Source organism: Arachis ipaensis, chromosome B1, assembly GCF_059453495.1.
Source record: "Arachis ipaensis isolate K30076 ecotype BB chromosome B1, ASM5945349v1, whole genome shotgun sequence".
Lineage (NCBI taxonomy): Eukaryota > Viridiplantae > Streptophyta > Magnoliopsida > Fabales > Fabaceae > Arachis > Arachis ipaensis.
Window position 1 is genome coordinate 119,023,004 of NC_142436.1, and position 17,428 is coordinate 119,040,431.

Here is a 17,428-nt window from a genome sequence, read left to right on the forward strand (position 1 = left end):
AGGACTACCTTGTGTTTAAAGCTCAAGGATCTTCCCCTGTAACCATGGAGAAGAAGCATGAAAAGCTTCTCTCAATACAGAGTCAAGCAGAGCCCCCACATTCAAATTCTAAGTTTGGTGTTGGGAGGCCACCATTAAGCTCTGAGTCTCTGTGAAGCTCTCTAAGAGCTCACTGTCAAGCTATTGACATTAAAGAAGCGCTTATTGGGAGGCAACCCAATGTTATTTAATTATATTTATTTTTATAGACATTTGTTTTCCATTGTCATGTTATGTTTTCGTTAGGTAGATGATCATGTGGAGTCACAAAAACAGCTGCAGAATTAAAGCGGAATCAAAAATAGCATCAAAAATAGCACACCCTGGAGGACAGGCTTACTGGCGTTTAAAGCCAGTAAGGATAGCAGAATGTCGCCCAGAATGCTGCCCATTCTGGCTTTTAACGCCCATGCAGGCAGCATTCTGGGCGTTAGACGCCAGAATGGGCAGCATTCTGGGCGTTCAGAAAAACGTCCAGTAAAGAAGGATTCCTGGCGTTTAACGCCAGCCAGGGTATCTGGCTGGGCGTTAAACGCCCAAAGAGGCAATCAAGTGGGCGTTAAACGCCAGAATGGATAGCATTCTGGGCGTTTAACGCTAGGATGACACAAGGAAGGTAATTTTGTTTCCAATTCAATTTTTTTTCAATTTTTCATGTTTTAATTCATAATTTTTTGCGTCAAACATATTTTAAATGTTCATATTTCAATTTATATTTTCAAAAAATTAATAATCTTTCCAATTCTTTTTTAATTTTTTTCAATTCCTTCCAAAACTTTTTAATTCTTTATATAGCTAACCCGACAAGTCCTGGTAGCTAACCATTGGACTGTCCCTCTGTCGTGCATCCCCAACTCAAGTTATTTACAATCCTAATCATAATCACACAACACCCACACTAGTGTTTATCCACGGGGGCGAGCTCATCCAGAACTTTCACAATGTCTGGCCACACTTACGACATAGGGTCAGTAGAGTATCGAGTCTCAACCTGGAGCACGTGGTGGCTAGCCACTGCTTTTACCTAGGAAAACTCGTATTTCAGATAATTGGAAGTGCAACAATTACTTTATCAACTCAATAATCATCCATACTCATACTCAGCCATCCGGCTCATAACATACTTCACAATCAGCCATAATTCATTATCATATACAACCATTCCAGCTCATAACATATTCCACAATCAGCCATAATTCATTATGATATACAGCCATTCCGACTCATAACATAATAGCACTTTCACCATCCAACATCATAAAACTCATAAAATCATCATTTAAGCCATAAATCACTTTTCTCAAATCACTTTTCTTTGAAATCAAATTCAATTCATCCCAATCTTAACTTCAAAATTCACATTTCTCAAATCACTTCTAGCTTATATGCCATCTTTCTCAAAAGAAATTTTCTCTCTCAAAACAAGCCACATTTCCACAACATCCTTCTAAAACTTCAAAACGATTCAACAAACTAGGCCAAATTAAAATCTCTTTTGAAAGATCCAAAAATCAGTAATTCTAAAACTGAATTTGGTAATAGAATTTTCTCAGCAGAATCTCAAGACTTTAGAGAAGGACAACCTATCTCAATTTCTTAAAAATTCATTGAAACTCTTAAAATCATAGATTCTTGGTTTAAGTAAATAGAAACAGAATTTATTATAAAATCGAATCATATAAAGTCACAAGTCCCAACCCAATCCAAAACCAATTCACTTGAAATAGAGCCAATCCATTTAAATCAAAATCACTTTTAGGTTCCTTCTTAAAACCAATTCTCTGACTTCTTCCAAAATGTCACAAATGCAATTATTCAATTAAAACCCCAATTTCCTTTAAAATCACTAAAAGCTCCTCTGAACGAAATCCTTAAGTCTAACTAAAAGCATAAGCCTTTTTTATATTTAAAATCAATATTAAAACATAGTACTTTTCTTCAGTGATTCAAAATGGTAAAGTAATTTCTTTTCTAAATAAATCGAACCCAAAACATATAGTTTTCTTAAATAAATTAAACTCGAAAACATAACTATTTTCTTAATAAATCAAATTATACAATTTCTCAAATCCAAGCCTTTCTAAATAACTTTCCAAACAAAGTCTAAGATTTTTATAGAAATTTCGGCAGCACCTCCCCTAAAACTTAGACTTTGCCACCCTTTTTGGGTCCCAACCAAACCATTCCACAATCCTTTTCAACGGTCCAAAACCCAAAATCTGTTCAAAATCAAGCAGGATCCAAAAGTGCGTACCATTCTCATATTTCCAGAAAACCAATTCAAACTCAAATCAATTTCCAATGGATTAAACTCGATTCCAAAACTTTAAAGAAATAACTTTAAAGAAATACTTCAAAACAGTCCATTCCGCAAAACCCAACAATAATCCAGTCAAACAAGCATTCACATCCATCCAAGACAATCAAACAATACAAGATTTATACAATCACCAAAGATACATTTCTCACATCAGTATCCATATATAACAATTCCAGATAAATAAGTTTAGTTTTCTGAAAAATGCCCCTACCTCGACTCACCGAAACCATAACCCAAACGCGTCACAGGAACCTTCTCTCTCAACCCGAAATCATCGGCAGCTACAACCTCAGCTCTAAGCCACTTTCGCAATAACCACATCAACTCTAATCGCGATATATAACAACTAAGATTAATGCTCATAATAATGAATGCCACAACACCTCAACGTATAACAGAACAGCGATTAAAGGGGTTACCGGAACGTAAACGCTTACCGCAAATAGGAAGAAGTGACTGAACCCTGTAGCGGCAGTCCGGTGGTGGTTCCGGCAGCCACAGAGACTTCTCCGGCGGCCATACACGATGGACAACCACCACTGTAGCAGCTGGGAGGGCGGCAGCCACGGCGGCAGCTTCTGACGAGCTCTGGCAGCAGTGGACTGCGACGAGGTCGACGGTGTTGAAGCAAGGCACGATGGCGACGCAACTGGCGGCGGCGGGAGGCATGAACGACGGCGGCTCCCCCCTGGTTCACCAACTCGGGTTTTCTTCTCTAACTCCTCTTTACTGGCGATGCAACGGCAACTCTGAATGACGACGACTGGTGGCGAGGCGTGAAGCAGCGCCCTTTCCTTTTCTTCACGGCGGCTCTAACAACAGTGACAGCAGCGCCGTCCTCCACCCCCACACGTGCACTCTCTGTTCGTGGATCTCCAAGGACGGCGACGAAGAAGACCTTGACGGCGACGACGGCGCGGCCACACGGAACGGCGATGCTTCCCTCTCTTCGCGGCTCTGTCGGCAGCAGCAGCGCGGTCCTCTCTCTCTCTTCTCTATTCTTCGCACACTCACCCTCCTCGGTGCAACACGGCAGTGCGACGGCAGTGACGCCCGCCGGCGCCGCCCTTCTTCTTTCCCCTTTCCGGATCTCCCTCTTCTCTCTTCCCTCCGCCTTTCTTTGTTTCTTTCTTTCTTCCTTTTTCCTTTTGTTTCTCTGTATGTGTGTGTGTGTGTGTGCTGGGTTTGTTTGTGTGTGTGTGTGTTTGTTCATGTGTGCTGAGGGTGAGTGAGGTGAGGTGAGTTTAGGTATTAGGATTTGGGGGTGGTGTGGGGTAGTTTAGGTATTTTCATTAAAATTAGGGTTAGTAGTGTAATTTCATAAAATAATTAGAAAGATAAAATAATAATCAAAATCCAAATTAAATATAAAATCTCTATCTTTAAAATACCTTCCAATTACAATTTATTAAATTATTCCCAGTAAAACTTAGAGATAAGTAAATTAACTCTCTTTTATTTATAAAATAAAGTTAAAAATCTAGATATTAAAATTAAGACATATAAAATATTCATTATTTTTTAATTATAAAACTCTAAATTAAAAATAAGAATTACTCTACTTGTATACGAAAATCTCTAAAAATATAATCTTAATTAAATATAATAGATCATAAATAATTTATTAATAACTTTTCAAAATCCAGGGTCTTACATTGAACACGTGACATATAATTTGGATTAGAAAAAATTTTAAAAATTGTGTTTTCTTATAAGATTAATCGGACAGGACTAGCTTGAATATGTGACATATAATTTGACCTAAAGACTACTTTTGAATCTTATTAGAAACTAAATCAGTTTTGTGCTTAACCTCTTCAATTAATGGTTGACCAAGGAATTGGCGATTGGTTAATTGAAAAGAAACTGAGGAGCCATAAAATTGGAAATCAGTTAATTAAGATTTGTCATGAAAAGATCTTTGCGTACTTCAAAATAGATAAACAAGGATTGAGTTTTCTAGAACTTAAACATCTCTGAAGTCCTTGACTCTCGCCATTATTGTCTTTTCTCAATCAACATTCAAGTTCACTGTCCCTTAAACATTCAAGCACTCAAGGTTCCAAGCATTAAAGCACTTAATCTAAATAGACATTTAATTAGACGTTGCTTGCCTCAATCCGTTAATCCTTGTGAAAATGATATCCACTCACCGTGATATTACTTGAACAATCCGGTGCACTTGCCGGTATCCGTGAGCTTTAAATTTTTCTCATCAGCTCTCGACACCCAAGGTTCAAAATGCATTGGCACTTAATGTCAGAGGCCAACACCAAGCACCCAAATTGCCATAGAAGTTGGAGCTGGTGCCAGCAATCAAAGTCCAGTGCCAGCAAAGGAGATAGAAGATTGGCACCTAGCGCCAAGTTTGAAGCCCAGCGCCAGTGTCCAAAATCTCTACCTGGACATTTTTTATTCGGCTGATACACTCCAAAGATTTATGATTTAATTATTTAAAAGCAATTAGTTTTGTTATCTTCTTCTAGAAAGATAAAAGTTGGTTTTAGTTTGAATTTGAATTTATTTAGAAGATAAGATTAGTTTATTTTCAGCTTAAAATTTAGGTTAGGATCTAGATTATAAATAAGCGAGCGATGGTTCATTGAAGACCATCCAGCATCTTGCAGTCATTAGTTTTAGTTTATCTTTCTATTTGCCATGAGTCACTAATTCTTTTGTGTTAGGGTTAGGAGCTTTGTTTGATTTTATGGATTGCTGATTGATTGTTTCTTTTATGTTGATTAATGCATTGATACTTTTTCAAGAATTGAGTTTCATTCTTATTCTTAGTGATTAGAAGTATTAAAAATTTTTCTAACTCTGTCTTAGATTCCTTTATTATCTTGGAAAATTTATTATCAGGATTAGCTTGAAACTCATTCTCATAATTTTTCAAACTAACTAGGGATAGCTTTTGAAAGGTTGTGCAACTTTAATTCAAAATTGTGCTTAACCTCTTTTTCTTAATTAGTTGACCAAGGAATTGGCAATTAAATAAGATAAAGAGAAATTAAATTGCCAATGGATTGCGGTTTGATTATATATGATTTGTCGTTAAATTATCTTGAATGAATCAAAGTAAATAAACATGAACATTTCTTTTTCTAAAAGTTAAACATCTCTAAAATCTTAACATCTCCATTTATTATTTATTTCTCTAATCATTCATAAGCATCCATTCACACGTATGTTACTGTTACTATTTCAAGATCTCATCCACTACAAAGGTTTGATGATCTCAAACGTATGTTGCTTACTCAATTCTTTAATCCTAGTGGGAATGATATCCACTCATTGTGGTATTACTTGAAGCGATTTAGTGCACTTGCCAATTTGGTCCATCAAGTTTTAGACACATCAAGTTTTTGGCGATGTTGACGGGGATTAATTGAGATTGACAACACACATTTGGTTGAATCACTAATTAGATCTTTGTTTTTAGTTGCTTTTTATTTTTCTTTTCTTTTGCTTTTTCTTCCATACAATGCGTTTTATTTCTTTTGTGTTTTTGCATGCAAGGCAGTGAGGATTGCATACTTTCTAATCCTGAAATAAAGAAGATACTTGCACAAATAAAGAATAAATCAAGGGCTAGAAGAGAAGTAGAAGAAAGAATGGCAAAAGATAACAACAATGTTGGAAGAACTCTTGGTGACTATATCACACCTACCACTAATAGCTGTAGAAGCAGCATAGTGAGGCCTACCGTTCAACCAAACAACTTTGAACTGAAGTCCTCACTCATCTAATTGGTACAGCAAGACCAATCCAATGGTAGCCCTCAAAAAGATCAAGATGTCTACATAGCTAGTTTTTTGCAGCTATGTGACATAACGAAGAATAATGGAGCTAGCCCTGAACCCATTCAGTTACGACTATTTCCTTTTTCTTTGAGAGATAGAGCCAAGTAATGGCTCCAAGCTCAGCCTTTGGGGAGAATTGCAATGAGAAGATTTAGTTAACAAATTTTTAACTAAATACTTTTTACCTCAGAAGTTTGCTCGATTGAGGAATGACATAAATTCCTTCTCCCAAAAGGATAGTGAATCACTCTAGAAGCCTGGAAAAGATACAAGGAGATGTTGAGAAAGTTTTCACACCATGCCTTCCCACAGTGGCTGAAAATCCAAACTTTCTATGATGGAGTCTCTCAAGCCTTAAGAACCGTGATCGACTCATTAGTAGGAGGCTCATTGCACAGAAAGACACCTGAAGAAGCGTTGGAGTTCTTAAAATAGTGGCAGCCAATAATTTCATGTACTCAACCGAGGAAACAGGGTATGAGCTTGAAAATAAGGTCGTAACCTTCTGGAAGCCAAGACTAAGGCATGAACAAATTTTTCAAACCTCTGATAATTTAGTTCATCCCCTTGTAACGCCTTTCTTGTAAAGTAAACAAGGTTTTTGTCTTGTCTCATCTTGTTGAACAAGTGCACTTGCTACTGCTTTGTCAGCCATAGCCAAATACAAAATGAGTTCTTCACGATCTCAGGTCAAGTAATGATAAGATGTTGTGAGAGAGATTTCTTAAATTCTTGAAAGGCTTGCTCACGCTCTTACATCCAGGTAAAATTGTGTCTTTTTCTAAGCGTTGTAAAAAGTGAAAGCAATATTAAGGCTGAGCCAGCTAAAAATCATGATAGGGCTGTCAATCTTCCATTAAGTTACTGGATTTCTTTGACACAAGTCACACTTTTCATGTTTATGATAGCTTGACACTTGCCAGGTTTGGCCTCAATTCTTCTTTGAGTGAGCATAAATCCTAGGAATTTCCATGTCTCTACTGTGAAAATACATTTAGTGGGGTTGAGTCTCATTCCATGTTTCCTTATGGTGTTAAACACTTCAAACAAGTCATTCAATAAGCTATCCCCACTTTGTGTTTTGATAAGCATTTCGTCTACACAGACCTTCATCAATTTTGCTAGGTAAGGTGAGAACACCCAGTTTATCAGCCACTGGTTCCCGCATTCTTTAACATGAAAGGCATCACTAGATAATAATTTGCCCTTGGGGTAATGAATGATGTCTTTTTCTTGATCGAACTCATACATTGGGATTTTGTTGTATCCTAAATATACATCCATGAAGGAGAAAAATTTGTATCATGAGGCTGAATCTACCAGTGTATTAATACTGGGTAAGGAGTAAGGATCCTTGGAATAAGCTTTTATTTAGATCGGTGTAATCCACATACATCTTCTATTTTCCATTTCCACAACTTGTGCTCTTTTGGGACTAAGTTTCTCCTTTCTTGCTGCACAAGTCGTGGCCTCGAAAAAATGACTAGCTTGTGGCACATGAGGTCAGGACGTATGCCTGGCATATCAGAGGCTTTCCACACAAAGAGATTGGCATTTTGTTTCAATAGATTCACCAAATCTGTTTTTAACTTTTATTCCATGTTGGCACCCAAATTTGTGTTTTTCTGACCTCATCGCATATATGTACCTCTTCTATTTTACCTTCTGGTTGAAGCCTCATATCTTCCCTTGCTCTGACTCCCTCAAGTTCTATTGAATGGACTTCCTTACCCGTAGGGATACCTTGCAAGTTTAAGATTTCATTATAATATCTTCATCCCATCTTCTAATTCCCTTTTATGATAGTTATTCCTTCTTGAGTTGCGAACTTCATGCATAAGAGAGGGGTGGATACCACTATGGCAAGTTAGTTTAATGTTACCCAACCTATCAAGGAATTATAAGCTGATGGAGTATCTACTACAATGTAGTCGACGTTCACAATACGCGTTTTCAAACCTTTCCCAAAAGTAGTATAAAGAGTAATGTATCGTAGAGGTTGGTAAGAGTTTTTTCTAACCTGAAAAGAGTATTTGGATATTCCTTCAAGTCTTTTTCTTCCAAATTGAGCTTATCAAAAGATGGTTTGAATATGATATCTGCTAAACTTCCTCGGTCCACTAACATCTTGTGGAGGCTAGCATTGGCTAGAATTATTATTATTACCACTAGATCGTGATGACCTAGGATAACCCCTTTGGCATCCTCTTTTGTAAAAGTGATTATGGGAAATCGGGTATCCCCTCATTTTTCATGACTTGATAGACTTCTTTCATGTGCCTTTTGTAGTTGGACTTGGTTATTCCTCCTCCTGCAAATTCGCCAATAATGATGTGGACATGCCTTTCAAGGATTTTGGTTAGACCCTCTGGTTTTTCCTCTATCTTCTTCTTGTCTTTTCTCTTGTTGGTTTCACCGGATCTTCCAGCGAGGTATTTATCCAATCTTCCTTCTCTGGCTAACTTTTCTATTACATTTTTCAAATCAAAATAGTCATTGGTGGAATGATCATAGTTTCAATGATATTCACAGTACTCTAATCGATTTCCTCTTTTTGTTGCTTCGGCTCTACCAAGGAAACGTGCAAAGGAGTGTAGGAGTGATATCTTCTCGGCCGATCCTAGTTGTCTCCTTCCTTCTTCTTCTGATCCTTCTTTTTGTCTCAGAACTGATAGGGACTATCATTTCTAGTAGTAGGCTTTCTTATTTGAGCGGTCTTTTCTATGATAATGTATTTTTTAGCCTGTTCTTGCACATCGTATAAAGAGGTTGGGTGCCTTTTTTATATTGACTGCGAGAAAAGATCATCTTTGAGATAATTAACGATCCCCATAATGGCTGCTCCAATATGTAAACTTTGAATTTCTAAACAAACTTTGTTAAACCTCTTCATGTAGCCCCTAAGGGACTCTCTGACTTTTTGTTTGACACCTACTAGGCTCGAAGATGTTTGGTCTTATCTTTTTGAATTAAAAAATGTGTGAGAAAGCTTTTAGCCAAGTCATCGAAGTAGATGACCAACCTGGGTGAGAGGCTGTCGAACCACTTTATTGTGGCCTTGGTCAGCGTAGTAGGGAATTCCTTACACCAAGTTACATCAGACGCATCCTCCAGGTACATGCGGCTTTTAAAATTACTCAGGTAATGTCGTGGGTCCAAAGTACCATCATAGAGGTCCATATCTGGGGCCTTGAAGCTCCTATGAACTTCAGCTTGCATGATTTTCTCCGAGAATGGGTCCTCACTTTCTAAAATGTTGAATAATAATCAGCCCGGGGCCTTTTGCTTTTGAAATTGGACTCCAACCTTTTTAGTTTTTCTTCAAGCTCTCTACGACCTCGTAGTTCCCTTCAATATTGTCGTTCAGACTCATGTTGTCATTCCCACTCAGCCTCCAATTTTTCTAGATGGCCTTAGTGACCATGAACCAAACTCATAATCTCTGCTGCATTCCTATATCCCGATCCTTCAAGAATGTGAATTTGAAAACTTACCTTTCGTCCTCCTAGGTCTTCTCTATCTCTTTCCTCTACTACCCTTCCCTCTTTCTGAGTTTTGGGGTATAGAGAGTGCTCGATCATTGTTCCGATGACCTCTACTATAAGATTCCAAATGTGATGCAGTACGTCCATCTTCTGGGTGAACATTCACCATGGTGCGTGTTAACTTCTAGTTTTTCGACAATGGTGCCAATGTTTTGAGGTGTAATGATCCAACTTCTAGCATGTCATGACCAAGGCTAGCAGCTAGGTGCTACTATTCGGCGTACTGTAGGGACTCTAGATCATACGTTAAATATATACATATGAGCCTATAGTGCTAGTCGAGATCGCATATTTATTTGAATATGTCAAGGTAATTATAAGAGAAACAAATAATTTTACAAAGCATGTAAACATAAAAAGGCATAACAAAATATAGTCATATCATACACAAACGCCTATAAGCTTAGTTTAGTACATAACCATGGTTCATACATTACTGATTATTCATAAATATTTACAGACTTTATTATTTATACTAATAGGCCTTGGCTTACAAGAGCCACCCTAGTTTGGGACTCACTCTAACTTATTTATATTAAATATTTACAAAAGAGCTAGCCCTCTAAAAAACTATACAATGCGAGGAGAAGGACCACTACTATGACTATACTACTACTACTACTATTTCTACTACTGATGATCATGGATAATTGGAAGCTGGTGAAACACTGGGCGGAAACAAAGAGATAATTACTTTGATGTGCCCGTGATGTTGCTACTGTTCGCATCTTTAACGGAATCCTCCTCTCCTATCTCGAATGAACTAGAGTACAAGTCCACCATCATCTTATCAATCCATACTTGTAAGCTATGCTATGCTGAAGGTGTGGATCCAGAGCTCTCAGGGATCCCTATCCCATCGAACTCTGCCCAAGGGTCATTGACTGGCTCAGCTGCAGGGGATAGTGGTGGAGTGGCGGGCATAGGTACATCGAGGACTACTTGGTTCTAATCAGAGTCGAACCATGGTGGGTACTCGGGCACATCGATTATTGAAGATTTTGGTATGGACTCTGCCATGATCAGAGGATAAGATGGGAAAAGATATTGACCTCTGCCACGGTGAAGTTCTGACAACAGCATATCATAGGGCATATCGGGGTCAAACTCTTGGCTGTGTAGGGGGTGAGAGAAAGGATGGTTGGGAAGATAGTAAGTGTGTTTACGAGGACTGCCCAAAACATAGCGCCTCCCATCGCGAGATCCACATAGTTGCCATATATCGGGTACTCAAAGAATATAACGTCGGTCATATTTGCGGACGTGGAAAATAAGGGGTGAGAAGCTAGAGTTCCCAGCAGAGTACTACACATAAAACCTAAGGGGTTCGCAGCCTAAGTCTAAGTGTTCGCAAATTTATAATAGCACTTCACACCCAAGCAAGCACAATCACAAGTTTATAGCAAAATAACGGTTATATATGCAAGTAGTAGTCACAAACAAAGAAATACAACAACCAGGTATGATGTATGTCTGGTCTTATGCAGGTCATGAGCTCATGCATCGGTTGACTACTCGCAATCTAACATTACTCAGCCCTACGTCGGGCTATGGTTACTTCACTGTGTATGGTCATTGGTCAATGCATCGATCCCTCATATGATAAATCATGTACAGTTGTGACACTAAAAAAAGAATGGCCCAAAATATAACATACTCGCAGTGAGTAACTATCCGTATGGTTCTAGTTGCGTCAGAACAAAATCTCCTCCTCCCTAGATAATCTCTTAGCACCTTGAGGTTTACAATTTTCTTTTTTCTGTGACACTTTTTCAATAAACATTTTTTCTTAGAGACTTCTCTGCCCTTCTCTTTTGTAAAAAAACTTGTACCCGATCTCTTCTCTTTAAATCTCTCAGTCTTTGTCACATTTACTATTTTGCCCTTGAGCCTTTTATATGTTTCTAATTTTTTTCCTTTTTACATTTTTTTTTTTACTATTTTCTTTAGGCTTTTAGTAAAGCTTTCACCACAATGTTATTATATTATCATTTTACTCTCATATCTTTTCTAAGAGACCTTTTTATCCTTCATTAAGTTAATTGACCATTTTATATTTTCTTTATGCCCAAATTATCATTTTACCTCTAAGTGTTCTAGGTTTTCTGTTTAATTTCATTTGACATTAAAACTTTACCGAATTAATACCCTAATATTTTTTATGGCCAAATTATCTCTAATAATTTTTAATTAATACCAATTTTATTCCTAGCTACCTAAAACACTATTTTACCCTTTATTATTTTATTTATTTGTTTAGTTACCATATGTTACACTTTTACTCCTAACTTTTACTAAAATTTTTTAATTTTATTTTAATTATAATTTTGACCCAAATAATTTATATAATTACATCATTAAATTCAGAATTTTAATTATATCTTGCTTAAATTATATTTTTAGCCCTTTTTATCCAAAAATGACCATAACATTCTTTTTTAATTTTACACACTTATTTTATAAGATTAAAACTATTTTTCTAACTTCTTTTTAACTCTTTAACACGTCACTTTTAAGGTTTCTAGGGGATTAGAATTTTTCGAAGTACAATTTTGTATTTCTATCTACTTTTAGTGACTTTTAAAGCTTAAAACTTAAATCTCAAGTGCTCTAAATATTTTTAGTTGTTTCATATAATTTTCAAAGGTAAATTAGCCTCATATACCACTCAAATAACAAGCCAAAAACAAAAAAGCACCACTAAAATTTCAGATTACAAAATTGAGCGTAAAATCACCACAAAGTGGATTATATGAACACCGAAACAAGCACAAACATCTAATCCTAATCTTTACCTCTTGTTTAATTCAGTTCTTAGACCTCTCAAACACCAAAATACTCACACAAAAGTAGAGACACAGCTGGTGGTGGTGTAGTTATTTTTTTGGTTAAAAAGTATCACAAAAAGTGATGAAATTTAGCCACTTTGAGCTTGAATTTTTCTAACTTCATAGACATGCTCTACATGGGCTTTAAGAAAAATTTTCTAGACCTAGAAGAGAGCAAGAATTTATCATGGTTATTGTTAGAAAAACAGAAAAGAATAAAGAAGGAATAAGAGCTTACCTTGTTGAAATTTCGGTAAAAACACAAGAATTAGTGAAAATAGACAAAGAACTGTATTTGTATGGCTTAGATTCTTGAAAAAAACTTGAAGAAAAATGGCTAAACAAATGGAATAAAGGCTGGAACATAGAGAAGAAGTACAAAAATTTACTCTCTTTCTCTCTCTAAGATTCGGCCATTTTGTGAAAAAAAATGCATGAAGTGTTTCATGAATGTGATCAAGGATTCCTTAAATAAAATCTTACTCTTGGCTGAATTAATTGTGGTAAAATGGGCTTAAAAAAATTCATAGGAGAATGGACTGAGATTGGGAGAGAAGGGGCGTGTTTTAAGGAAGAATAATCAGCCTTGCAAAAGACGTGTTTATTCGCAGTTAATTGCAGTTAATTACTCAAGATTAAAAATATAGTAGAGAGGGGTGAGAGGCTAAGATAATCTCAGCCCTGAGATTAAGAGAGAGGGGCGTGTTACTTGGAAAACAAGTAAGAAGATTCGGGACCTCTAAGAGTTATTTGCGGAATACTAGTCAGAAGTTCGCTTCGGAACAACTTTTACCATGCAGTAAAATAACTAATGGCTGAAATTTATTCTTAAAAGAACAAATCATGAATGAATGGCTAAGATCAATCTTGGGACATAATTACCAAAGTAGATATTATTTTAACCACTGATTCCAAGTTTTTCGATTACTAACTTTTTTCGTCGCACGCAAAACCATCAATAAAAGTGAATTCCCAGCTCAAAAGCCTCTGTTGAGAAAAATAAACCCGTGGTACACAATTATTTACTTTTTATTAGTCAAATTTGATTTGAAAAAATTAATTACCCTCATAAAATCAAGTTTGACTCATTAATTACCTTTTTCTAATTAATTTTAGTTATTTTTTACCATTGGGCCTGCCTCACTATATCTTGTTGAGCTGTGGTTCAAGATTTTGTAGAATAAGTTATAAAATAGCCAGAAAAATCAGTTTACCAAAATTTGGGTTCTTACACGAGGGATTACCTGAAACCAATAGGATATAGGCTTGGATGTGAGGTCTAAACTCCTTTGAGAGAATGTTTGACTTGTTTAATAAAGAGAAAAGTTGTCTGATGTCCTTGGGTGGATGGTGGTGGATGGTATCTACAAAAGACTTTGGTGCTTAAGTTAGTTAGAGTTTTGGGCAGGTTTCACTAAATTAAAATTGAAGAAATACCTGGATTAGATGAGGTATTTATAGAGATACGATGACAACTTGGCCATCACTCTAAAGTCCTATCACTTGTAGTGGTGGATAGTTACTCTCTCGTTATTAGAAAAGTTATCCCACATTTGTTGTGAAAAATTGTATGAATATCTGTTACAATATGATAGGCCCTTTTTGCCATGCAAGTTGGGTCGGAGATGGTTTAGAGAATCTGTTTCTTAAACAAATCGAGTAGATTAACCCGTATAAATTTATTGGGTCTTTCTTGGATATTTTGTGAAATTGGGTTAACATATCTAGACCATAACTTTGTCTTTTGAATCCGGATATGAACAAATATTAAAATTAATATTAAAAATATATTTTAAAAATAGGCAAATCAAATATATTTTTATTATTTTCAATGTTTAAAAATGAATCATCTTTTTATAAATTAATCACATTTTTAAAATGTAAACGGTTAAAAATAAAAAATATTTATAAATTACTTAGCATGAGTAATTACTCAAAGAAAAAAAATTAGTTTTTTTAAAGTAAAATATATTTTTGCCCTTAATGTTTACGATGTTTTTTAAAATACTTCTAGCATTTAATTTTATTTAATTTTGTTTTTAATATTTTTAATTTGAATCATAATTATTTTTAAACTTTAATCTAATCTAAAATGTAAGGAATAAAGTTAAAAACGTCTAAGAATACTTTTAAAACAAATAAAAAGCATTAAGATGTTGAATAAATTGAGAAGATTATGAACAAAATGAAATGAAATTAAATATTAGGAATATTTTTAAAAAAAATAACAAATATTAGGGAAAAAAAAAAGTGTGCTTTTTCCATTTCTTTTAATAGACTGAGGGGGGCCAAAGAGAGGTTAGGCCCTTGGGAAGAAGAAGATCAGCACAGCAATTTCTTTCTGTATACGCATGAGTCACCGTCAACTCCCCAGGCTGAGTGAGCAGTATCTTGATGCCGCGAATGAGGGAGGTTCCAACCACCTGCTCAACGGGGTTGCTGCGGGCTCACAGCCAATCCGTGTCCGACGCACTTTTTCTAAACCCATCTCTGCCAATTTGAGTCCCAAACAACAGTAGGGTTGAATTCAATTCATTTTTTGTGGAACCCAAACAACAGTACGAGGTGATGATCCAATGTAACAATCCTTCTATGCTTTCCTCTTCAATTCGTCACTTCAAAAATCACTGCTCCTATGCCCCTGTAAGCTCAACAATTTAACTCTTCTCCTTTTCCTATGCATTCTTTTTCTCTCTCTTTTCGGCCCAGTGTCGCCGTAACAATAGAATAACTGTTATGTTGGTTAGTTAGTTATTTAGTTAGTTGCTGGATATGTTATTGTATGCGCACATGTATAATTAATCAATATAATACTCTAAGCTTATTAGGTCTTCCACTTTGCTCCGTGATTGCAGTTAAAACTCATAGAGTGACGTTTGGATACCATTCAAACCCTCTGGCAATCTTCATCAGCAGCAGCTACTTTCTCCGATTCAAATTGTGACATATTGGACGACTTGTGTGTCATTGATGACAGGGACCTTCTTCTTCTTCTGAGCCGGAATTCCGAAACTGGTCTCCATGTCCTGGATCTTGTTGACAGCGGCTCGCTTGAGCCAAACCAATCCATGTACAATGTAATGCTAAAGAGATGCACCCAGTTGGGGAAGCTTAGAGAAGAAAGATTGGTGCATTCACACATCCTTAATTCTAAGCTCAAGGATGACCTTGTTATTCGAAATTCTGTTCTTTTCATTCATGCAAGGTGTGGCAGTTTGGAAGAGGCTCGTCGAGTGTTCGACGAAATGCCGTCCAAAGACATGGTTACTTGGACATCCATGATTACCGGGTATTCCCAGAATGAATGCGCCCAACATGCACTTGCTTTGTTTCCTCAAATGCTGCAATTTGGGTCCAAACCAAATGAATTCTTGTTATCCAGCTTGGTGAAATCTTGTGGATTTATAGTCAGCTAGAAGGACGGGCAGCAAATTCATGCATGTTGTCTGAAGTATGAATTCCTCACTCGTATGTTTTTATGGGCAGTTCGATTGTAGACATGTAAGCTAGATGTGGATACTTGAGCGAAGCACGATTGGCATTTGACAAGCTGGAAAATAAGAATGAGGTTTCATGGAATGCTTTGATAACTGGATATGCTAGGAAGGGTGAATTAGAGGACGCTTTGGCTCTGTTTATTAGGATGCAGAGGGAAGGTTATAAACCAACAGAATTTACATATTCATCCCTTATATGTGCTTTTTCGGGTATAGGATCTTTGGAGCAAGGTAAATGGCTTCATGCACCTACAATAAAATGGGGCAAAAAATTAGCTGGTTACGTGGGCAACACTCTTCTTCACATGTATGCAAAGTCAGACAGCATTCAGGATGCAAGAAAGGTTTTGAATCAATTGCTCAAGATTGATGTGGTTTCTTTCAGGTCGATGCTTATAGGGTATGCCCAGCATGGGTTTGGAAAAGAAGTTGTGCAACAGTTCGAAAAAATGTTGAGGATTGGGATTGAACCCAATGACATCACATTCCCAAGTGTTCTTACTGCTTGTAGCCGAGCTGGGCTTTTGGATGACGGTAAACATTATTTCGGATTAATGAAAAAGTACAATATTGAATCGAAAATCTCACATTATGTGACAATTGTTGATCTTTTCGGTCGAGCTGGCCTTCTTTATCAAGCTAAAAGTTTCATTGAAGAAATGCCAATCGAACCCACTGCAGCTATATGGGGAACTTTGCTTGGTGTTTCTAGGATGTATAAGAACATGGAGATAGGTGCCTATGCTGCTGAATGAATATTTGAGCTTGAACCTTCTTATTCAGGGACACAAATATTGCTTGCCTGTATATATGCCTCTGCGGGTAGGTGGAAGGTGGCTTGAAGAAGGAGCCTGCATGGTTGAGATTCAGAATTTTGTCCATGTATTTGTTGCAAATGACTTTGCAAATCCACATAATGAGAAGGTCCTTAAAATGTGGGAGAAGCTAAATCATGAAATTAAGGTAATTGGCTATGTTCCAGACACTAGTCATGTGCTTCTGTGTGTAGATCAATAAGAGAAGGAAGTAAGTATACAATATGACAATGAGAAGTTGGCTCTCACATTCGCACTTCTAAATACTTCACGTGGATCCACCATACGTATCATGAAGAATATCAGGGTTTGTGGTGATTGCCACTCACAATAAAATGTGTCATTTTGTTGAAGAGGAAAATCATAGTGAGAGACACCAATCGCTTCCACCACTTTTGTGATGGCTCCTGTTCATGTGGAGACTACTGGTAGTACCAATTATTATCAACAAATCAGATAGAGTTTTGGAGGGTTACTGGTTATTGTTCTCTAGTATCTCTGAATATTGTCACTCAACCACTGCTTGTGGTTTAGTTGATTTTGCAACATTTTTTTTAATTATACAATCTGGTTATAGTAAA

The 17,428-nt window shown here is 36.6% G+C and overlaps 1 pseudogene; it reads left to right on the forward strand.

Moving 5' to 3' along the window:
- Positions 1-15,408: 15,408 nt before the first annotated feature.
- Positions 15,409-17,428, forward strand: LOC107632958 (pentatricopeptide repeat-containing protein At3g24000, mitochondrial pseudogene; annotated as a pseudogene).